The sequence below is a fragment of the Hemiscyllium ocellatum genome, chromosome 13 (genome assembly GCF_020745735.1).
Source record: "Hemiscyllium ocellatum isolate sHemOce1 chromosome 13, sHemOce1.pat.X.cur, whole genome shotgun sequence".
NCBI classification, from domain to species: domain Eukaryota; kingdom Metazoa; phylum Chordata; class Chondrichthyes; order Orectolobiformes; family Hemiscylliidae; genus Hemiscyllium; species Hemiscyllium ocellatum.
In genome coordinates this window covers 4448607-4473621 of record NC_083413.1, presented here as the reverse complement: position 1 = coordinate 4473621, position 25015 = coordinate 4448607, and the positions used below count along the sequence as shown (strand labels likewise).

General features: G+C 41.8%; 1 protein-coding gene across 4 annotated transcripts in view; it reads left to right on the top strand.

The window, feature by feature from the left end:
- zbtb38 (zinc finger and BTB domain containing 38) overlaps positions 1–25015 on the top strand; it is a 117482-nt gene that overhangs the window by 34822 nt on the left and 57645 nt on the right. Inside the window, exon 1 of one of the 4 annotated variants that reach the window (XM_060833993.1) lies at positions 19157–19441. The exons of 2 other annotated variants lie outside the window; for them this stretch is intronic. The gene's annotated coding sequence lies outside the window, so the exon portion shown is untranslated. Of the gene's footprint in view, positions 1–19156; positions 19442–19619; positions 19640–25015 lie in introns of those variants that run through there. One more of the 4 variants, XM_060833992.1, reaches the window with a different exon arrangement.

Below are 25015 nucleotides of genomic sequence, written 5' to 3'. Positions count from 1 at the left end.
TATTCTTGTGGCTATTTTGGGTCTTTGTAAGGAATGTGGCGAAAGAGCAACTGTTCGGCTCTACTTGAGTCTGGCCAGCAGTAAATGTTGGCATAACGAAACCTAGCTAAGACATGCTGTGACCTAACTGACTGTGTTGTAAATGGGTTAAATGCTTCTTGATCCTGGTTAGTTGCAGTTCTGTAATAAAAGCCAGAGATGGCTACTCCACTCATCTGTGTGGCGTTTTGTTTGGAGCTGTCTAAACTATAGTACTACTGACTCGTACTTTGCATCTCACAAAAGTACATAATAGCAAGCTTCAATCAAGTTGCCCAAGTATTCAGACTGTCCATTTAGATGCTTGATTTAATAAAGCATTGTCCTGTTGATTCAAAAACTCATTTAAATGTGAATAAATTCTTTAGGTTCATTGTTCCTGTTTAAACCTGATTCTTCTGAAATCTTAGATGAGAAGAATTGTTCTGCTTTTGCCTGGATTTATTTCTGGAAATCTTGCAGATGACCAAGATTACAAAGTGAAGAAAATGCTCCTGATGTTATTTATTTATTAGCTGTGTTTTGTTAATACAGCAAACTGGTCACACTAGTTTCTTCAGGAATTGTGATTTTCAAAGGAATACCTTTGCAAAGGAGTCACAGTTGCATTCAAAATTTTTGGTTTGCAATGGGACTGCCCCTTTAAATGCACCCATGTTGGAACAAAAAAGAAATCCTCTTATTGTTTTAGAATTTAGGGATACTGCTTCAGTTAAAACCCAAACCTAAGTACTCCTTGTTAAGGGCTACATTTAGCAGAATGGGATTGGTAAATTTGATCAAACTTCTATGAACAATTCCCTGATTTTCTTTTAGACTAGGGAACTATACTTTTCAGTCACCCTGTTCAGTAATAAAATGCAATCCTGTAAATTCATTCCATTAACTAGAAAACGAGTCTTGTGTTACTTTTTGTAATCTATAAACTAAGCAAGTGAAAGCCCAATTAATCTACACTCAAAGAATTAAGGAATTTAATTCCTTGGAAAAGCTGAATGTCTGTCTCAACTTTCACTAATACTACCTGAGCTTTAGTAAACAGGGAAAAAATGAATTTCAAAAGTTATTACAGAAATGTTTCAGTTGCTTAAATTGAAGGTGGGCTTAAAAACACCAAAAAACATTGAACTGGAATATTATAAACCTATGGATCGAATTGAATTGAATTTATTGTCACGTGTCCCGAGGCACAGTGAAGAGCTTTGTCTTGTGAGCAATACAGGCAGATCACAGAGTTAAGTTGCATAGATAGTAAATAACAGGTAAACAGCAGCAAAAACAAAAACGCAGGTCCAGGTGAATGTTAAGAGTTTGAGAGTCATTCAGTATTCTAACAATAGTGGGGCAGAAACTGTTACAAAACCGGCTGGTGCGTGTGTTCAGGCTTCTGTACCTTCTCCCTGATGGTAGAGGTTGTAGAAAAATATTGCCAGGCTGGGATGGATCTTTGAGAATGCTGGCGGCCTTTCCTTGACAGTGGGCCTGGTAGATGGATTCTATAGATAGGAGGTTGGCCTTTGTGATTGTCTGGGCTGAGTTCACCACACTCTGTAACCGTCTCCGATCTTGAATGGTACAGTTGCCATACCAGGTAGTGATACATCCAGACAGAATGCTCTCTGGCACACCTATAAAAGTTGGCAAGGGTATTCGCCATCATGCCAAATTTCCTCAGCTGCCTGAGGAAGAAAAGACTTTGTGGGCCTTTGTAACCAGTGCATCCACATGAAGAGTCCAAGGAAGCTTGTTGTGGATAACCACTCCCAGCAGCTTGACACTCTCCACTCGTACCACCTCTGTGCTGTTAATGTGTGGGGGGGGCATGAGTAACAACCCGCTGAAAGTCAATAATGTACTGCTGGCAGTAAGAGTTAGGTTGTTCTCAGTGCACCATTTTTCCAGGTCTTCCACCTCTGTAGTCTGTTTCGTCGCCATCTGAGAGTTGACCGACTGTGGCGGTGTCATCAGCAAACTTGTAAATGGCATTAGTCTGGTATTTGACGATGCAGTCATAGGTATACAATGAGTACAGTAGGGGGCTGAGTACACACCCGTGGGGAGAGCTCCAGTGTTGAGAGTGAGGATGAAATATTGTCCCCAATCTTCACCTGTGGCCTGTGGGTCAGGAAACTGAGGATCCAGTTGCAGAGAGTGGGGCTTAGTCAGAGATCACTAAGTTTAGTAATCAGTCTCGAGGGGATAATCATGTTGAAGACTGAACTGTAGTCAATGAATAGGATTCTTATGTAGCTGTTCTTGGTGTCAACATGTTCTAGGGAGGAATGAAGAGCAAGTGATATGGCATCTGACATGGATTTGGTGGTCCACGATTACAGGTGAGGGATAAAAAGAAACGTCGTTCATGGGGCAATGTCACCTTATTGTTCTTATCACAAGGTGGTCCCTAAGTCAACAAGCAACCTATACATACACACACACACACACACACACACATATATTTATGTGATTTGAATGAAATTGGTGGTCTGATTGATAAGTTTGTAGATGACATGAAAATTAATAGAGTTGTGGACAGGGAAGGAGGTTTTCAAAGAATACAGCAGGACGTAGATCAGATGGAAAGTTTGGCGGAGAAATGGCAGATGGTGTTTAAACTGGACAAGTGTGAGAGTGCATTTTTGGGAGCTCATTTGCAAGAGGAAAGTAGACAACAAATGGCAAGACCCTTAGAAGCATTGATATACAGAGGGATCCAGGGGTACAAGTCCATAGTTCCCTGCAAGTGGCAGTGCAAGAGGATAAGCTGCCGAAGACTGCATACTGCATACTTTCCTTAATTGGCTGAGGCAATGAGTATAAAATTTGGCAAGTCGTGTTGCAGTTATATAAAACATTAGTTTGGTCATATTTGGAGTACATTATTGTGTGCAGCTCTGGTCCCCACACTATAGGATGGATGTCAAGGCTTTACAGAGGGTGCAAAAGAGGTTTACCAGGATGTTGCCTGGATTAGGGTGCATTAGCTTTAAGAAGAGATTGGACAAATTTGAGATTTTTGTGCTCGTGTCAAAAGCAGCGGGGTGACCTATTGGAAACATGTAACATTGAGAGGCCTGGAGAGGGTGGATGGTCTTTTTCCCAGGGTAAAAATATCAAATGCTAGGGGTGTAGGTTAAGATGAGAGGGGGAATGTTTTAAAGGAGATGGGCGGGGAAAGTTTTTTTTTAACAGAGGTAGTAGGTGCCTGGAATGTTCTGCCAAGGGAGGTGATCGAAGCAGAAACAATAAAGAAATTTTAAGAGGCACCAAGGCATGTGCAGAAACGGATTAAAAATAGCTACAAGACTGTGAGAGCTAAATCTACAACACTCAACAAACCTTGTTCCGACAAAGCAATCAGTCATTATTAACCAGAAAACTGCACGCAGAGTTGCTGAACTTGGAAAAGAGAGAGTTGATCACAGTTCTGAGTCTCTCACAAGTTTGTGCTTACAGATAGAAAAGCAGGAGTCTTTATACTTAAAACCTAACAATAGCTATCAATAACTATCACTCGAGGTTAGTCATCCATTAGACCAGTACATTGAATTACGATCTGTGTTGTTACTTCAGAGATTTATCAGATTGACCTCCCAAATCCTGGTGCCACATACGTCATCTCATAATGTCGTCCTTGTTGGGGGCTCCGAGGATTTTGTGGAATGTCTTTATTTGGGCTTAGTCAGTATCCCAGAATTCACGTGGAGCCAGCCTGATCAATCTCTGCTGAGGTCTACCAAGGTTAAAGAATTTATGTGGACTCGGCCTACTTCAAGTCCTGCTGAAGTTAGCAATGCTTTGACCTTTGTTGTAGCCTTAACTTGTGTCAGGCAGCTCTGAGGTTGTACGAGGGACAGTCAAACTGGATGCTACAACCAGAGCTGCCAGCTTTGCCATCAGGGAGAAAGTGAGAATCGACACTTCGGGCCAGAGCCCTTCATCAGGAATGAGGCTGGGAGCCTCGAGGGGTGGAGAGATAAATGGGAGATGGGGGTAGGGGGCTGGGGAGAAGGTAGCTAACAGTGCAATAGGTGGATGGAGTTAGGGGAAAAGGTCAGAGAGGAGGATGGAGCGGATAGGTGGGAAGGAAGATTGACAGGCGGGACAGTTCATGAGGATATGCTGAGCTGGAAGGTTGGAATTGGGATAAGGTGGAGGGAGGGGAAATGAGGAGACTGGTGAAATCCACATTGACGCCCTGGAGTCGAAGGGTCCCAAGGCGGAAGATGAGGCATTCTTCCTCTAGGCGTCAGGTGGTGTGGAAGTGTCAATAGAGGAGGCCCAGGACCTGGATGTCCGCAGAAGGGTGGGAGGGGGAGTTGAAATGTTCGGCAATGGGGTGGTGGGGTCAAGATTTTACCTAAAGCGTTCTGCGAGAACTCATCCATCTCTCCAATGTAAGGAGACCGCATCGGGAGCAACAGATACATAAATGACATTGGTGGACGTGCAGGTGAAACTTTGGATGTGGAAGGCTAGTTTGGGGCCTTGGATAGAAGTGAGGGGGGGAGGTGTGGGCACAGGTTTTGCAATTCCTGTGGTGACAGGGGAAGGTGCCAGGATGGGAGGGTGGCTCCTTGCAGGGCGAGGACCTGACCAGATAGTCGCAAAGGGAACAGTCTTTGCAGAAAGCAGATAGAATGGAGGGAAATATATCCCTGGTGGTGGGGTCCATTTATAGATGGTGGAAATGTCGGCAAATGATGCGATTATGCGGAGGTTGGTGGGGTGGAAGGTGAGCACCAAAGGGGTTCTGGTCTTGTTGCGGTTGGAGGTGTGAGATTTGAGGGCGGAGGTGCAGGATATGGATGAGATGTGTTGGAGGGCATCTTCAACCATGTGGGAGGGGAAATTTCAGTCTTTAAAGAAGGAGGCTACCTGGTGTGTTCTGTGGTAGGACTGGTCCTCGTGGGACCAGATGTGGAGGAGGCGGAGGAATTGTGAATACGGGATCACATTTCTACAATAGGGAGGGTGGGAGGAGGTGTAATCCAGGTAGTTGTGGGTTGTAAAAAATATCAGTGTTGAGTCGGTCCTCGTTGATGGAGATTGAGAGGTCTGGGAAGGGGAGGGAGGTGTTAGAGATGGTCCGGGTGAATTTGAGGTCGAGGTAGAAGGTGTTAGTGAAATTGAACTGTTTGACCTGCTCATGGGAGCACAAGATGGCGCTGATGCAGTCATCAATGTCCCATCGTGCAACTACCTGTTTCACACAATTCCACATTCCCTCCTTTTGTCATATCATGACAATCAGTTATACAGGTATATTAACAATTCAATTGAAAATACATTGGCACAAGCAATCCTATTTATACTAGCTGTAGTAAAAAGGCCTTAAAGATCCAATCAAACATTCCGTGACCCAACCAAACCAGTGGATTATAATCATGGAATTCCCTGCCAATCTGTTGTATTTGATCAGCATATCACTAGGATGTTCAGAGTCTGGTCGGATGCTGGAAAAGCCCAGCAGGTCAGGCAGCATCCGAGGAGCAGAAGAACTGATGTTTTGGGCATAAGCCCTTCATCAGGAATGAGGCATGTAGGCCGAGGGGCTGAGAGATGAATGGGCTGGGGATGGAGCTGAGAGTGCGTTAAGAAAATGAAGGTGGGGATGAGTGATGGGTCAGAGAGGAGGTTGGAACAGATTGATAGGAAAGACAATGGACAGGTCAAGAGGGTGGAGCCAAGTTGGAGTCTTGGGACTGGGATAATGTAGGGGGAGAGGAAATGAGGAAACTGGTGAAATCCACATGAATCAAAGCGGAAGGTGAGGCATTCTTCCTCCAGGCGCCGGGTAGTTATATTAGATATAGGTTATATAGGCGACTATTAGAAGTTATATCCCACACTTTGGGCCAATTACAGTTAAACATCCTGTTATCAGAAATGTTTACTACTGGGCCTTACCAGTCAAATGTAAGGTTGCACCTACTGTGGCCCATCAACTTTCCCTTTCCTGATTTTCTGAAGCATAGGGAACCTGTGGCATTATTTGAACGGACTGTAAGGAAGGGGGAACTGAGTCATTATTTTATGTGGGCTGATACCATGTTGAAAATTTAGTCATCTCACAACCTGCAGATTCCCACATTCTCACATCCCTATTAATCCTTATGTGACTCCGACATAACATCCACTCAACTGTCTCTGCTGTATAGAAGGGGAGGGATTGGATAGGTATTCCTTCCCTCGAATGGATGGCGATATAGGTACAAACCCAACATTTAACAACATTCGATTTTTTCAGCATTCATAGACCTCTGTAAATAGGTGTTTGCATGCATTTCCTGAGTAGGTCACTTTTTCAATATCAAACATCCATCCACATTACAGAATTCAAAAACTCCAAAGAGTATCGAAAAGATCTCCCTTCTGTGTCTTCTCCTGGTCAAGGTGTAATCTTCTTACAGATAGATCATCAGATAGAGTCATAGGATCTGTTTCCATGCTGTCCTATCATTCGGTCCAACCCGTCCATGTCGACCAGATATCCCAACCCAATCTAGTCCCACCTGCCAGCATGCTGCCCATATCCCTCCAAACCCTTCCTATTCATATACCCATCCAAATGCCTTTTAAACGTTGCAACCAGCCTCCACCACTTCCTCTGGCAGCTCATTCCATACATGTACCACCCTCTGCTTGAAAACGTTGCCCCTTAGGTCTCTTTTATATCTTTCCCCTCTTCCCCCTAAACCTATGCCCACTAGTTCTGGACTCCCCGACCCCAGGGAAAAGACTTTGTCTATTTATCCTATCCATGACCCTCATAATTTTGTAAACCTCTATAAAGTCACCCCTCAGCCTCTGACGCTCCAGGGAAAACAGCCCCAGCCAGTTCTGCCTCTCCCTGTAGCTCAGATCCTCCAACCCTGGCAACAGCCTTGTAAATCTTTTCTGAACCCTTTCAAGTTTCACAACATATTTCTGATAGGAAGGAGACCAGACTTGCATGCAATATTCCAACAGTGGCCTAACCAATGTCCTGTACAGCCGCAACATGACCTCCCGACTCCTGTACTCAATACTCTGACCAATAAAGAAAAGCATACCAAATGCCTTCTTCACTATCCTATCTACCTGTGACTCCACTTTCAAGAAGATATGAACCTGCACTCCAAGGTCTCTTTGTTCAGCAACACTCCCGAGGACCTTACCATTAAGTGTATAAGTCCTGCTAAGATTTGCTTTCCTAAAATGCAGCACCTCGCATTTATCTGAATTAAACTCCATCTGCCACTTCTCAGCCCATTGGTCCATCTGGTCCAGATCCTGTTGTAATCTGAGGTAACCCTCTTCGCTGTCCACTACACCTCCAATTTTTGTGTCATCTGCATACCTACTAACTGTACCTCTTATGCTCGCATCCAAATCATTTATGTAAATAACAAAAAGTAGAGGACCCAGCACCGATCCTTGTGGCACTCCACTGGTCACAGGCCTCCAGTCTGAAAAACAACCCTCCACCACCACACTCTGTCTTCTACCTTTGAGCCAGCTCTGTATCCAAATGGCTAGTTCGCCCTGTATTCCATGAGATCTAACCTTGCTAATCAGTCTCCTATGGGGAACCTTGTTGAACGCCTTACTGAGGTCCATATAGATCACATCTACTGCTCTGCCCTCATCAATCTTCTTTGTTACTTCTTCAAAAAACTCAACCAAGTTTGTGAGACATGGTTTCCCACGCACAAAGCCATGTTTACTATCTCTAATCAATCCTTGCCTTTCCAAATACATGTACATGTACATCGATGAACCCAGTTTGAGCGTCCTTCAACTTTAACTGAGATTGGTGGTGTTAGCAAGATTTGAAAGGGGCTGCTCCAGCGTTGACCTGGTTTCTTTCCCAATTTTTGACCACGTAATCCCCTGGGTTTGCTAGTGGATATTGGGAGGCGTTAGTTTCTTCCTCAGTGAGTGAAGAAACTTCAGAGAGAGGGTTAACTGTTTCAAGTAGTTCTGAATTTTCTCCCCCATTACATAAAGGTATACACCCTCTAGGGGTTGATCATGTTGGCCGAGCGTAAACTAGCTTTGCAGCAGATAGTCATGTAGACAGAGAATAGGGAGACCATATGCAGGCAGATGAGATTAGTTTAGAATGGCATCTTGGTTGTCACAGACATAGTTGGCTGTAAGGTCTGCTCCATGCTGTACTGTTCTATGTAATAAGTAAATTTTGGGGGGAACACTACTAGTAAAGAAAAGAAACCTGGTTCAAATCTGAAATAAGCAACAAAATGGAGCCAGGGTACAGGGTCAGATTTTGCATTGAGTACATGAAAACCAAGTCATTAGAAATGGTGAGTAACTGATTTTTAATCAGTCTGACAACTCCAAAATGATTAAAATCTCAAGACTGTGCCTCAAACTGGTAAATCTGAGCCCTAGGCCCAAGTGTTGTTTTTATCAGGAATCCAAATTGTAAAGGCATGGCAATTTGCAACAAGATGATGGTCCTCTTGTGCATGTGACCATTAGGTATAGGAGCAGAGTTGGCCATTCAGCCACACCCCCCCCCCCCTCCCCCGGTTCAGTGAGGTCATGGATGGTCATGACTTCAGGAAGGATGGGTGACAATAAGAACAGAGGCCTGAGTTGGATAATCAGCTCTAATCAGATTGAATGGCAGAGAAGTGCTTGCTCCTGTTTCTATGATCTGATAATCCTCTGATTATTCCTGCTTTATCTCTATAATCCTTGATTCCCTTACTGATTTAAAAAAAATTATTTCAGCCTTGAATGTACTTAATGACTCAGCCTCGATAGCCCTCTGTGGTAAAGAATTTCACAGATTCGGTCCTGTTGGAGAGAAGAACTTCCTCCCCATCTCTATCTTAAATTTGTGAATCCTTGTCCTGAGATTATACGCTGTGACTGTAGACTTCCTAACCCCCAACCCTCCACAAGAGGAAGCAACCTTTCCACATCTACCCAGTCAAGCTCCCTGGAATGGATGAAAGATCTGGAGACCATTTGCTAGAAAATGGTAATTTCATAAATTAGTGTTTATGGTAGAGGTTGTGAATTGTATATTGACAGAGTCAATGGCTAAGAAAAGCTTCCATTTTCTCTGAATGAACTCTTGCTGTTTTGCCACTGCTGGAATGGCATTGCCCTGGGCACTCCTACAACCTGCCTTGTTGAGAGTGACACATTCCCTACATTTACCCCTTCACCTAACAGTACAGGCAATTTAGCATGGCCAGTTCACCTGACCTGCACATCTTTGGACTGTGGGAGGAAACCGGAGCACCCGGAGGAAACCCACGCAGACACGGGGAGAATGTGCAAACTCCACACGGTCAGTCGCCTGAGTCGGGAATTGAACCCGGGTCTCTAGCCCTGTGAGGCAGCAATGCTAACCACTGTGCCACCGTGCCGCCCACTATCGTGGCAAGTAGTGGATTAAAGAACAGGAAAAATATAAAGAATCCTGGTATTGGGAGAAAACTAAGCACTTTTTAGGAAGGCTTGCTTTCTGAGTGGTTTGGAGCTATGACTTGTACAGGAGAGGAGGAAAATCCTATTCCTGTTGTAGGGTGTGTAACTTGGTAACTCAGCAGCAGCCAAATTAGTAACCTCTGTCTTTCTTTTCTGAAAATATTCAAACATTACTGTATCTGCATCTCATGGATTTGGCTTTCACCACTCTCCATGGGGAGTTAGCAAGCTGCATTGGCAGAGTGTGTGGTGCTCTTGATGTTATAGAAGTCCTGCTTAATGTTGTTAATTCTGTCAAATGCAGGTGATGCTGATGTCACACTGTTTGAGGAACCTGGTAATATTGTCTCACTGGTTAGTTAAAGTTTTCTGTGCTGTGTGACTCTATGATTCTGAGTGACAGGTTTTCAGGTTTAGATCCGACATAAATACAGTCTGTCCTTTAGGCAAATCAGTAGTGACTTGGCATGCTTGTTGACTTGCTGATCTCCACTTAACAGTGCAGCAGTGAGGTGCTGTCTGTCTTTCCTTCTAGCTGCCTAACAGGGAAAATCTTGCTTGGCTGTGTTGTTTTATATTTTCTTGGCTCAATTGATGGCCCTCAAAGATCAGCAAGGTGGCCTTTGTGTGAATCCACAGAAAATGGGGGAGATACTAATTGAATATTTTGCAGTATTTACTGTGGAAAAGGATATGGAAGATATAGACTGTAGGGAAATAGATGGTGACAGTTTGCAAAATGTCCAGATTACAGAGGAGGAAGTGCTGGATGTCTTGAAACGGTTAAAGGTGGATAAATCCCCAGTATCTGATCAGATGTACCTGAGAACTCTGTGGGAAGCTAGAGAAGTGATTGGAGAGCCTCTTGCTGAGATATTTGTATCATCGATAGTCATAGTTGAGTTGCCGGAAGACTGGAAGTTGGCAAATGTGGTGCCACTGTTTAAGAAGGGTGGTAAAGACAAGCCAGGGAACTACAGACTGGTGAGCCTGACCTCGGTGGTGGGCAAGTTGTTGGAGGGAATCCTGAGGGATAGAATGTACATGTATTTGGAAAGGCAAGGACTGATTCGGTTTTCCAGCAACACGCACAGTTCTGAACATTATTGAGTTCCTGCCTTGAGACAAGCACATTGGAATGACAACTGAATGAGGTTTGGGGTTTTCCTTTTGAGCTATAGAGTCATACAACATGGGCCTGCCCAAAACATCAACTCTCTTGCTCCTCGGATGTTTTCTGACCTGTTGTGCTTCATCCAGCGCCACGCTTTATCACCCCAGACCGTTCAGGCCAACTCAATTCCCAAACTAAACTCGTCCCACTTGCCTGCATTTGGCTCATATCCCTCCAAACCTTTCCTATTCATGTACCTATCCAAATGTCTTTTAAACAGTGTAACTGCAACTGCACCTACCACTTTCTCTGGCAGTTCATTCCACACATGAATCATGCTGTGTAAAACAAAAAGTTGCCCCTTGTGTCCTTTTTAAATCTTTCTCTCCTTACCTTAAAAATATGCCCCTTAGTTTTGAACTCCCCCACCTTAGGGAAAAGACCTTTTGTTATTCACCTTACTTATGCCTCTCATAATTTTATAAAGCTCTATTATGTCACTCCTCAACCTCCTATGCTCTAGTGGAAAAAGCTCTCAGCCTATTTTTATAACTCAAATCCTCCAATCCCAGCAACATCCTGGTAAAACGTTTCTGCACCCTCCCCAGTTTAATAATATAAATTGCCCTTCCTATAACAGGGTGACCAGAACTGCAAACATCTCCTGCTTTTTTTTTTGGGGGGGGGGTGGGGTTTCTCCTGATTGTCTGGACATCCTTTCCCACAAAAGCATGTCTCCTCTGGGAAAGCGGTGATGGTGACAAACCTATTCAATGTGAATTTCTTTAATTTTCTAGAGACGAATTGGGTTCCATTGTCATACACTGTTCTTTGAGGAATCCATTTAGCAGCAAACAAAACATGTTATTGGTGTGATGAATGCTGAAGTTGTGAAGTCTTCCACCTCTTGAAAAAATGAGAATTTTGATTAGCTGTCTGCAATTGAGGGGCATTCTTGATTTTGAGTGAATAGTTCAACTTTACAATATCTTCTGGACTCGTTGTTAGCAATCACTCACTAATGAGTGTGATTGTCCACCTAGAAAAGCCTGTGTCGCTGGTCACATGTCTTGTGGGTCCATGTGTTGTTGATGAATCCAATCCTAGAGCTGCGTCTCCAATCATGCATTTGGCAGGTGTTTCCAGGACGTGGAAGTGGTCCATGACCTTCAGACTGTTGGAATTCCTTTCTTCAGTTCTTTTTTTTCTGTACTTCCTCTTGCTGACTGGTGTTACAAAGAATTTCTGTCCCTTCATACAACAGGTTCCTCCAAATCAGTTTTTTTTTAACAAGTGTCTCCGATGCATTGATATTATGGCATTGCATGAGGGAAGCTTTTAGGGAATCTTTGAAACACCTCCTTTGTCCTCCTGTTGCTCAGTTGCCTTCCTTGAGCTGGGCGAAGATGATTTGCATTGGTATTCAGAACTCTGCCTTCCTAAACATGTGTCCAGCCCGGTGGAGTTGGTTTTGGATGATCACGAACTCGATGCAGGTGCTGTTGTTTGCTTCAAGGATGCACACGTTAGCAAGCCAGTCGCCTCCAGCTGATGCAGACTTTTACTCACAGTGGGTGGTACATGTATGGAATGAGCTGCCAGAGGAAGTGGTGGAGGCTGGTACAATTGCAACATTTAAGAGGCATTTGGATGGGTATATGGATAGGAAGGGTTTGGAAGGATATGGGCTGAGTGCTGGCAGATGGGACTAGATTGGATTGGGATATCTGATCGGCATGGACGGGTTGAACCAAAGGGTCTGTTTCCATGCTGTACATCTCTATGACTCTATAAGGGTCTTTGAAATGGCATCTGTACATAGTCCAAGTTTCAGAACCATATAGAAGAGCCGGAAGGATAACTATCTTTAGTAACAGTGCAAATGTCAAGTTGGCAAAGGCTGTCATCCTGAGGTTTCCAAAGATGGTGCTCACAGATTGGTTGTGATGTTGGATCTCTGTATTGATGTCAGCCTTAGATGAGAGGTAGCTTGCTAGGTAGGGGAAATGTTAAATACTTTGGAGAATTCTCTGTTGATCTTAATGGAGGGATGCATTGAGTTCATAGGAAACCAAGGCAATTCTCCATTTTGGATGGTTGTTCTGCTTTTTATCCATAAAGGTTCGTTCATGCCAGGTTCTGACATCTGAATTTCATTTTGATTTTCTGACTGCAGGTGGTTAAGCCTGGTGGATGTGGTTTTCCAGTCAAGTTGGTGATTGAACAGATTGTTTGTTTTCTAGCCCCTTTTCCCATACAGGGTGAACAGAGAGAATCCTGAGTAAGTTGCTCAGTTGTGATGTAAGCTGAAACGCTCTCTCTTTCCAAGATTGAAATGACTGTCAAACTTCATCATTTATGTGTTGGTCTGAAGCCAGGGACTTCAAAATCTCTGTTCTTTCCAGTCACCCTTCTCCAGTCCCCACAGGATTCGTGTTGTGTAGGGGTTGAATTCTCTGGGTAGGTACTTTGTACAGGATACCTTTTCATGCGGGAATGCTATTGCACATCAGCCGACATGTGGCCCTTGACAGAAGCGAGTGCTTCCAAATAAACCTGTTGGACAATAACCTGGTGTTGTGTGATTTTTAACTTTGTACACCCCAGATCAAAACCAGCATCTCCAAATCATAACCTTTCTTACATCAACTCTTTAAATTGGGTACTGTAGGCCATTCCACTTATAAAGCCCACACTCCATGGTGTGTATTGTCTGGCATGAAGCATCAGCTAGGTGCACCAGAGAGGAGAACTTGGGCAAATCTAATGCCTGTTATAGATCCCACTTTCATTTATCCTTCCAATCATACACCATGTATTCACAAAGGGAAATCTGTATGGCAATTGGTAATATTGGATTGAACCAGTTCTTGAAGTCTGAAAATTATAAACCAGCTGTGCTGTCCTGTAGAATTGGAAAGCAGTGGCAAATCTAGATTTATTTTAGAGATTCAGAAGTACAGTAAGGAGGTTAGGGTGATGGATAAAACACAATGAAAATAAGTAACCAATAAACCCAAGGTATAACATTACTGTAAAAACTACAAAAAGACTTTACAATGAGACTCCATGATGAGACATTCTCAACCATGGAATAATTTAGAATTACAGTGAATGATAAAACCTGCTATAGTTAGTGGAAAGAGAAACAAATCTCCACAAAGGCTATTTTCCCGTGGCCCGACAACTGAATAGTAATGCTACATCTTCAGTCTCTCTTATTTGGACTGCAGCAATGAACAAAGGGATCTGTAAGTTTCATTTCTGTTTCTGCTTGTATTTCAAAGTTAAACCCTGACTCTGAACTTTCTGCAGTCTTGCTGGTGCTTTTCACAGACTGTTGCACATCTGCTCCTAGGTTCCCTCTAATTCTTCTTGCTGCTGTGTGGATCTCTGAGGCCTATGCACAGCTGCAGCTTTCAGAATTGGAAGCCTATGTGCACACTGAGCTTCTAAGCAGTTGTGTGGCCACATTGTCTCGAGGGAATATTGATCTGTTCCAATGGATTCTGATTGTTTTCCATAGTGCACTTAAGGGATTTGGGCAAACTCTTAGCCATCCATTTGGCTTCTCTCTCCTATTTGATGGAATCTGAATGGTTTTATGACTCTAACAATTGGTTTCCTTTCTTCCATTCGTTGAGCTCTCTGTCAAGCTTTCTTTTTTATGGGTAAAAGATTAAGTGAAAGAATCCATGGATTCCCTTTTTAAAAACCATGGATCAATAACCCTGATTCCTTTTCTAGTTAAAGAGAAATTTTTGCTTCAGTGGAATTTTTTTAAAGTTACCCTTTTCGGCTGAAAAGGTCAAGAAGATACACCATTAATTAAATTATAGAACAGACTGGTATCGATAATCCTTGTGAATTCATTTTTTAAAAAAATTAAGAAGCCTTCAAGTCTAAAACATGCCAAACTCTGCTCAAGTTGGTACAGGGTAGAACCATTATCAATTCAAGTACAAATGATCAATCATGAAATGGAACATCATCGAATAAGAAACAGATGTTATATGATCCTAAAGTGACCCAAAAGAGAAAGAGGAGGTTACTGAACTTTTTTCTTAAAACGTTTTAGGATAAAACACAATGAAAATAAGTAACCCAAGTTAGAGCATAACTATAAAACTATAAACACTTTGACTTTACAATGAGACTCCATGATGAGACATTCTTAACCATGGAATAATTTAGAATTACAGTGAATGATAAAACCTGCTATAGTTAGTGGAAAGAGAAACAAATCTCCACAAAGGTAACACCCCATAATTCGGTATATGAAAGAACTAGATTAAGAACAGTATAAACTTCGGAATCTATTTATTGAAAAATTAGAAGTCTTGTCCTCAAACATCACCACCTCTGGTGGAATGTTTTGTGTCATAACTGAGAGGGAAGACCTTACTACTTCCTTGGAATATAAAGTAACAACAAATCAGTAATAAGATTCAACATTGGGAAGTAAAATAGTTTCTTGGATTGTCTTTCGTATTACAGTACTGTATACCAATCACTCTGTACTACATGTTAATTTCTTTTTAACAATAAAATTGTAAAAGTTGACCAATCACTTTCATTGCCACTCCCTTACCACCCGATGCCTGGAGGAAGAACACCTCATCTTCCACCTCCGAACACTTCAACCCCAGGGCATCAATGTAGATTTCACCAGTTTCCTTATTTCCCTCCCCCCACCTTACCCCAGTTCTAACCTTCCAGCTCAGCACCATCCTCATGATCTGTCCTACCTGTCCATCTTAAGACCATAAGACATAGGAGTGGAAGTAAGGCCATTCGGTCCATTGAGTCCACTCTGCCATTCAATCATGGCTGATGGGCATTTCAACTCCACTTACCCACATTCTCCCCGTAGCCTTTAATTCTTCGAGACAACAAGAATCTATCAATCTCTGCCTTGAAGACATTTTAGTGTCCCAGCCTCCACTGCACTCTGCGGCAATGAATTCCACAGGCCCACCACTCTCTGGCTGAAGAAATGTCTCCGCATTTCTGTTCTGAATTGACCCCCTCTAATTTTAAGGCTGTGTCCACGGGTCCTAGTCTCCTCGCCTAACGGAAACAATTTCCTAGCGTCCACCCTTTCCAAGCCATGTATTATCTTGTATGTCTCTATTAAGTCTCCCCTTAATCTTCTAAACTCCAATGAATACAATCCCAGGATCCTCAGCCGTTCCTCATATGTTAGATCTACCACTCCAGGGATTATCCGTGTGAATCTCCGCTGGACACGCTCCAGTGCCAATATGTCCTTCCTGAGGTGTGGGGACCAAAACTGGACACAGTACTCCAAATGGGGCCTAACCAGAGCTTTATAAAGTCTTTATAAAATCTTCCTGCACCACCCTTCTCTCCGACCTACCACCTTTATCCCCACCTCCGTCCGCCTATCGCAATCTCAGCTACCTCCCCCCCGCTTTATCTCTCCACCCCCAAGGCTCCCAGCCTCATTCCTGATGAAGGGCCTTTGCCCAAAATGTCAATTTTTCCTGCTCTTCAAATGCTGCCTGACCTACTGTGCTTTTCCAGCACCACACACGTGACTCTAATCTCCAGCATCTGCAGTCCTCACCTTTGCCAATCATTTCATTTAGCCTTCCGTATGTAATTGCATAAATTACCTCTCTAGAGACTCTTTAAATTGGGAGCATGTTTTTGAAAATTTTGTCCCAGACACATTTTTATTATATCTGGGATACTTCATGGCCTGGCTAACGCCTTGCTTTTTTAAAAAAAAGCTATTTGGAAGAAGGTAATATTCACCAAAGATTTATTTAGCTATCTAACTTGAAAATAAGTGTTTTGAGATCTGAGTAAACTTAAGTGAGAGGGATTATAGAAGGAATGTTTCTGATCTGGGTTAGCTCTAACCAGGGATTGAGGGCCATAAATCAGTTTATGCTCTACTTTCCTCTCAAACTAGTTTTACATTATAGATGAATGGTTCTCATTCCATTAGCTGTGCTCCTAAATGTAAAGATGTGGTTTTGAGAACTTGGGGTAAAAGCTCTCCAAGTATGTCTATGAATATTAGAGCCCTGGGTTTGGCCAAGTGAAGGAAGAGCTGAAAATGTGTTGCTGGAAAAGCGCAGCAGGTCAGGCAGCATCCAAAGAGCAGGAGAGTCGACGTTTCGGGCATGAGCCATTCTTCAGGAATGGAAGGATATCCTTTACTTCCTTCCATATCCGCCACAAATTTACCTGCACCTCCACACACATCATTTACTGCATCTGCTGCACCCGATGTGGCCCCCTCTATATTGGGGAGACAGGCCGCCTACTTGCAGAACGCCTCAGAGAACACCTCTGGGACACCCGGACCAACCAACCCAACCACCCCGTGGCTCAACACTTCAACTCCCCCTCCCACTCCTCCAAGGACATGCAGGTCCTTGGACTCCTCCATCGCCAGACCACAGCCACACAACAGCTGGAGGAAGAGCGCCTCATCTTCCGCCTAGGAACCCTCCAACCACAAGGGATGAACTCAGATTTCTCCAGTTTCCTCATTTCCTCTCCCCCCACCTTGTCTCAGTCACAACCCTCGAACTCAGCACCACCTTCCTAACCTGCAATTTTCTTCCTGACCTCTCCGCCCCCACCCCCACTCCGGCCTATCACCCTCACCTTAACCTCCTTCCACCTATCGCATTTCCAACGCCCCTCCCCCAAGTTCCTCCCCCCTACCTTTCATATTAGCCTGCTGGACACACTTTCCTCATTCCTGAAGAAGGGCTCGTGCCCGAAAGGTCGACTCTCCTGTTCCTTGGATGCTGCCTGACCTGCTGCGCTTTTCCAGCAATACATTTTCAGCTCTGATCTCCAGCATCTGCAGTCCTCACTTTCTCCAAGTGAACTAAGAGGCCTACCTGAACATTTGCACTTTCGGCCTTTAAAAAGACTGGTTTATGTGTGGCATGAAGCTTAAAAATAGAAGGACAAGTCAGGTGTCTCCAGTAACAGGATGCCATTAGTTGGTATCGAGGTAGAGCTTTCAAGATACTTTTCCCATATCTGGGCCACCGCTCTCAGTAACTTTCCTGCTGTGTCTGTGGATTTGTCTTTGTCCCTTTTCACTGTGAAAACTATTAACATTTTGTACAAAAAATCTTTGAAAGGAAAATAATATTGCAATACAAGCAGTAATGGTTACTGCATTCCTTTTATTGTAAACACTTTTGAGGCAGGCTGCCTTCTAGCACTATGGTTACTTCACTGGGAAAGTGGTTTTATATTAATCCTAAAGACCACTATGCATCTAAGCCTAATGATTACTGAGCTCTGCATTTGAATGTTTAAGCTGTTTTTGGTTATTGTTGTATTACAGAAATTACCATCAACTGACTATCAGCCAATAAGACTTTGCTTCTGGCAAATGGAAATGATGCAATGCTAATCCATTGTTTCAGGGGGTAGGCAGTATCTAAACTAGTCGCATTTTGGGTTTGGTGACGTGTTCAGGAAAACCAAGCTGGTATTCAGGATTTCCCCCACTGTTGACATCAATTCTTGCAACATCGATTCTCACCTTGACTTCTAGAGTTCAGGAATAATTATTGAAGCAAAATGAAACAACATTAAATACATATCACTGGGTGGAGTTCTGTGCTGCTTTGTTTATAAAAACAAATGTGCCAATGCGAAATGTAAAGGAGGGAGGTAACTCAAAGCAGATACAAGTAGTGATTAGCCACTCTTAAAAGGGAAACTGAGTTGCCCACAAAGAGGGGATTTGGACACTGAAACTGATTTTCAATTGACCAGTTTTGAGGAAATGTCAGCCTTTTCAATGTAATATCAGCCAATGTTTTTGATATGCGTATTTTTCCTTCTTGACAACATATAGTTAATTAAATGCTCAGTTGCATCACTGCTATTAGGGCATTAATGAAGGTAACCTAAAGAAGATTACAGCTATAATAACATGGCAATTGAGAACTGGGTGGGAAACATTTTTTTTGGAGAAGCCTCTCTTTCCCCACCACCACCCCCCTCCAATTTATGTTTCTAAACTCTCTCAATAGCTACTTAGACCACAAAATTTTACCATTTTTCATACAGTAATTATTTTCAAGCTCCAGACCAGGAGTAAAGCAACCATAATGTCAAATAAAATCTGTCGTTTATATTTGATTGTCTTTGCTTTTTGTTTTTTTTAAAACTAATCATTTAAAAATAATCTAAAGGAAGTAGAATTTCACAATGCACCCGGGTGTTGTGAGGCCGTGCAACCCTGCAAAAATTTGCAATGCTTCTGTTTCCATATTAAATATGTTCTGTAAACACCAATGACTGCTCATGTGACAAGAGATCTGCCTGTGTGGTTGTTGGTGCAGAAATAGACCGATTAATACAGCATCACAGCAGAGAATTTGAGGGACTGAAGGTTTTTAAGATTTTTGCTTTTCAGGGAGAATCTCAATGCTCAAACATTTACTTCAGGATTCAGCAAAAGATTCAAGATCTGTATTAAATTGCATTTGATGAATGCGACCAAGGATCGCCTGTTTCTGTCAAATACTTCCACCTAATGGTGATGCTCCTGCCATCCTTTTTTATTTTTGCACTGCATTTGCGATGAACTACAACTGGGCTTTTCGAACTGAGCTGTAAAGCAGACTGACTGGACAGGAAGCAGCCAGCTCTAAACGTGTGGTGTGCATGTTCTCCCATCACAGCAGAATTTGGTTGCACTGCCTTTTATTTTTAATTTGGTGATCGGGGCTCATCTTGCATCATCAGTGCATGACAACAGCATTTTACTGTTGCCTCCTATCCATCTGAATCAGCACCATGTAGTTGACAGCTACAGAATTTAAGGTGAGCTGCCCCTCCCCCTTCCCTAGCTATGGTGCAGTATACAACAAGACTAAGCTTACTACTGCAAACCAAAAATGGCAGACAGGTTTAATACTGCTTCTTTTCCGAACGTGCCATGTATTGATTACTGTGTCTGATGTCCTTGTGTTTGAAATGTGATATGTAAATACCATGCAGTACGTTGCCTTGACAGCATCGGTGAGTATAGTTTGGACTGTATTACAACATAAAGCAAAAAAGCTTTTTAATTTAAAAAAAATGCTTAATATAGCTCAAAATGATAGATTACTGAAATACCGTCCATGTCCCTTAGTGACTCTGTTTGCAATGAGATTTTGTTTGTTTTTCAAAAAATTTTTTTTCCCATTTGTAATGCCAGTCGGTACTGCTGGACATCTCTCCGTCCAAATGTCGTTTCTGTTGGTGTTTACCAGAGTTTGTAGAATTGAATTTGTAGATCCAGGTTTATGATGCAAATAGCAGATGTAACCAGTCTATTTTTAGCAGTAGTGCACATTGTGTACCACTGCTTGTATGTTTCTGACTCGTCTTTTTGGCAGTGATATCATGGGTTGATTCTCACCTAGTGTGACAGGCGGCCTTTGCAGTAGTCAGCCTCTGAGCCCTGGGAGAATGGTTTTCGCGCAACAGCTTACACAGGTTTGCAGACGGGCTATTTTTACAGAACAGTCTTGGTGACGATCTGAATTTTCAGGAACACCATTTCTGCGAGAAGCACAAGTGCAACAACAGCTTCCTGCACTGGAGAGTTTTGATATTTTGTTTTGGAAAGGTAATTACGGCAGTTGTCCAGTGTCTTTTTAAAAAAAAAAATTCTTGTTTGAAATTTGTAAAAATACTGTATTACGTTTGATGCTTTCTTTTTTTCTTGTCCTCGCCAATAGATTTTAGCATGCCTGGCGCATAATGTTTCTCCTGGTTGATATTTACGTACAGCTTGCTTTTTATAAAGAAAAAATATTTTCGCTGTGTTTTCAGCTAAGGACGTTTATTGAAAGTGTCTGATTACTCATCAGAATTCACGGTTATTCTATTTTACTCATTCATCCTATGTTGATGTACATAAGCACTGGAAATAGGGGTTGGGAGGGGTTATTACATTTAATTGTAACAACGGCAGAAGGTAAGGTTATGCATAATACTGAGTATGCTGTTGTTTAATGACCTTTAGCATCTTGGTATGCAGCATTTTCATCAGAAACCTTTTGAAGTGTCATTTTCTTTTAGAAGAAAAATCTGCAGTGGATCTTGGAGGGAAAAAAAGAGGAAAAGTACCTTTGAAAAAACTATTTTCCATTTTTGTGTAAAATGTTGATTTATCAGAAAAAATGCTTTACAGGACATGTATTTCTAAAACATGAGCGCATCTGTGAGGCGCTGCCATTCACTCTCTTTTAGTTTTCAATGGCTCTGAAAAGACTATGGTGCTGTATTTGACAGTAAATTCATAATCGAAACTGTGAGTGCACATATTAATTGTGTCATTCCATATCTTATTGTTCATTTGATTCTAACCAGCCTGCTGTTCTCCAACACTAAGTACGAGGTGAAGAGGTGGAAGTCATACTAAAAATAGATGCGCTAAGTTATCGTCAATGAAAGCTGTTTTCTATCTGATTTCCAACCTACATACCTGGAGCATGAACAGTTTATGAAATCAATTGCTTGGCTATTAGTCACTGCTGAGAATACAATATGCTTCCCAATAACTACTGCATAACGACATGTTTCTTTGACAACCACATTCCGTCAGCATGAACAGCTCAAACTAGCATTGGCATCCTGGGATTCCTCCTTCATCTACCTTTTATTTTAAGGTTTGACTTTATTCAGTTACCGACATTCATCTGCGCTCACAGTTGACTTGGCATTGCAACAGAAAATTTGGTGTATGACTATAATTTTGCATTAAAATTTGAATGTGTTAGGAGATCAAGACAATAGCAGGCGATGCCCATTTAGGGCGAATTTGAATTTTGGGATTGTGCTGTATTAAATGCATTTATACATTGTGAAGTGAACAGAAAGACCAAACCTTCAATTTTGTTTTTAAATTAATTTTTCACTTTTAACCGTACAATTTGGTGATGGTATCTAATCCAATTTGCATTCTGATCTGTCTAGACTATCCTTCTGGATACAATCCAAATAAAGTGCTAACTGTTTGCAAATGCAATAGAATGCAGGGCGGTAAATACCATTCAATGCTGATCAGTGCTGAAAATACTTGAGCTCTTGAACAGGTTTGTTAAAAGTGAAAATTAAACGGTGCTTTCATAATACCAGATAATTTAGATTGTAAAGCTTCTCTAATGCTGTTCAGTGCACGTACTGAAATAAAAATTGCCCTATTTCATTTTTGAGGACATCCGTAGTACAGAGTGATTCATTTTGAATTCCTAGCAGCAGCCATTTTACAAGTAGTTTATATATATTCTGTATTTCTGCAGTTGGTTTCAAAATGGCTGTTTTCTGTTGTGGTTGAGTGTTCACAGTCTTCTGATATGCTATAGAAATAGGAATTATTGAACTTGTCCACTGACCAAATCAAGTAACGCTCTTTAAATTTAGCTTCCAAAATAACTTTTCCTTTAAATCAACAGCGATTGTACTAATTCCTAGAAGTATCTTCAAAGAATGATATGGTTTTTTCAAAGTAAGACTTCAAAGATTACGAAATGGCTGCAGACCTTCAGATGGGTGGCATAATAATGTTGCTGACAGATAACTGGCAAAATATTTACTTTTACAGTTATAACATGACAATAAATAGGGTTGTTGCAAGAGAATCACCCTTCAAATGAAAGACATTCTAATCTAAATTTTTCCTTTTCTGTATCTATGCTATGTTTTGATTGTAGTAGCTGAGTGACCTACTTAATTTGTAGATCCTAAAGTAGATTTTAAAAAAAATCCATGTTGCTTGCTCGTTACTTCAGGGTATAAATATGCTGGTCAAAAACAATAAACTTACCTATAATATTTTGAGAATTTGTTCAGAGGCGAGCTGGTGAGTAAGAGAGGTAATAGGTGATGCTAATCAAATGAGTTGATGAGCAGATTGCATCAAAACCTTAGCTTCCAAACCCCAGTAATGTTTAAGCAGTGTTTGGACACTGGAAAAGTTGAATTGATAGTTCTGCAGCTAGTAGTGTGGAATCAGGTCATGCATAGCATATGTGCAATGTTGTGCTGAGCAGAACATTTGCAGTTACAGCAGAATTCAGCACTTTTTTCAGTAGCATTTAGACCACATGTGAACTAATAGTTTATAGTCAACCTCACGTGGTTTGAATGTGTGCACAGACTCGCTATTCTTCTGTCTGAAAAGACATTTGTTTCTTTTGTGTGGGTAATTGTCTCCTCTTCCACAGCAATCAGGTATGAATCTTGGTTGACACTATATGACTCAGCGCTAATGGGAAATGTTGTTGTCATTGCCTTCAAAGATTTACATAAATAGAACACTGACTTTATTTTTTAACAAAGAGGTAACTTCTCTCTCACTCTAGTAATTTCTCCCAACACCCAGATTTTAGTTGAGGGGGATCATGGTGCTAGGTTTTAGATGGGAGGGAACATGGTGATCTATTTTATTCTGAAACTGTCAGTGAGAGGTCCACAGGAGAATTTTAGATCCAAGTTCTTCCGTAGCAATGTGTGTGCATAAAACGCTGAACAAAAACAGCTCTTAACTCCAGCATATGGCTGAAGTTGAGGAACTCAACAGGTTAGGCTAGAGAGGAAAGACTCCGGGAGTTCAAATTTTCACAAAACAACTATTTGCTGCATTAAATATAAATGCAATATTAATATAGAATGGAATAGGGGCTTTTGATAATTCAATAATTTCTGCAGCAGTCTTTTCTTTCAAAAAAGATGATTATCTTTCAGTTACAGAGTAACCCTGTTATTGTATGAAATGTTGATAAGGATCAAGAATGTTTCTGGGCTTTACAAGACCTTGGATTTCTTGCGGATTTTTTTCAGATAATTTTGTGTATAATAAGAATGAGGAGGTGTATTCAATCCGTATTATTTTTAAAAGGAAAAAACAGACAGCTAAAACACAATTAACTCAATGTTTTCAGGAACTTCATTGTTAAGTCTGACAAGATTCGGATGTGAATATAGGAGGATTGGTAATTAAGTTCACAGATGACACCAAAATTGGAAGTGTAATATATAGTGAAGAAGGTGATCTCAGAATATACCTCAGAAGGACTTTGATCAGACGGGCTGAGAAGCGGCAGATGGAGTTTAATTTAGAAAAGTGAGGTGTTGCATTTTGAAAAGGCAACTCAGAGCAGGAATTATACACTTTATGGTAAGATCCTGGGCAGTGTTGCTGAACAAAGAGACCTTGGAGTGCAGGTTCATAGTTCCTTGAAAGTGGAATCACAGGTAGACAGTGATAAAGAAGGCGTTGGGTAAGCTTGCCTTCATTGGTCAGTGCATTGAGTACGGAAGGTGCGATGTTATGTTGCGGCTGTACAGAGACATTGGTTAGGCCACTTTTGGAATACTTTGTTCAATGCTGATCTGCCTGATTATAGGATAAATGTTAAACATGAAAGGGTGCAGAAAAGATCTACAAAGATGATTTCAGGGTAGGAGAGTTGGAGCTATAGGAAAAAGCTGAATGGGCTGGGCTGTTTTCCCTGACATGTCAGGGACTGAGGGGTGACCCTACAGAGGTTTGTAACGTCATGAGGGGCATGGAGAGGGTAAACAGCCAAGGTCTTTTCCCAGGGGTGGGGGAGTCCAAAACTAGAAGGCACAATTTTAGGGTAAGAGGGGAATGATTTAAGAGGGCAACTTTTTCTCGCAGAGGGTGGTGCGTGTATAGAGTGCACAGTCAGAGGAAGTGGTGAAGGTTGGTACAATTACAGCATTTAAAAGCCATTTGGATGGGTACATGAATAAGAAACATTTAGAGGGATATGGACCAAATGCTGGCAAATGGGACTCTGTACTGAAGAAGGAACAAATTTGCTTTCTCAATTAAGTACGTCACTACAACAGTTACTTTCTTGTTACTACAGTTAGAAATATATTTAATCCTTTTTTCATTTTTTAGGTAAATTTTCTACTCCATAAATGATCATTCAGTTAGTCAAATTTGATTGTAAGTTTTTACCAATTTTTAATTCTAGCTCCATTGCTTGTGTCCAGGTTCTTTTTGCCAAAATGTAGCAGACAAAAAGGTAGTAGGGGTGGTTTTAACTTTGGGTAGTAATATGCCATTGGCACCCATAACTACCTATCTAGTCTTAGAGTCATAGAGATGTACAGCATGGAGACAGACCCTTTGGTCCAAATTGTCCATGCCGACTAGATATCTGAATTTAATCTCATCCCATTTGCCAGCATTTGGCTCATATCCTTCTCAACCCTTCCTATTCATATACCCATCCAGATGCCTTTTAAATGTTGTAATTGTACCAGCCTCCACCACTTCTTCTGGCAGCTCATTCCATACACGCACCACCCTCTGCATGAAAAAGTTGCCCCTTAAGTCTCTTTTATATCTTTCCCCTCTCACATGAAACC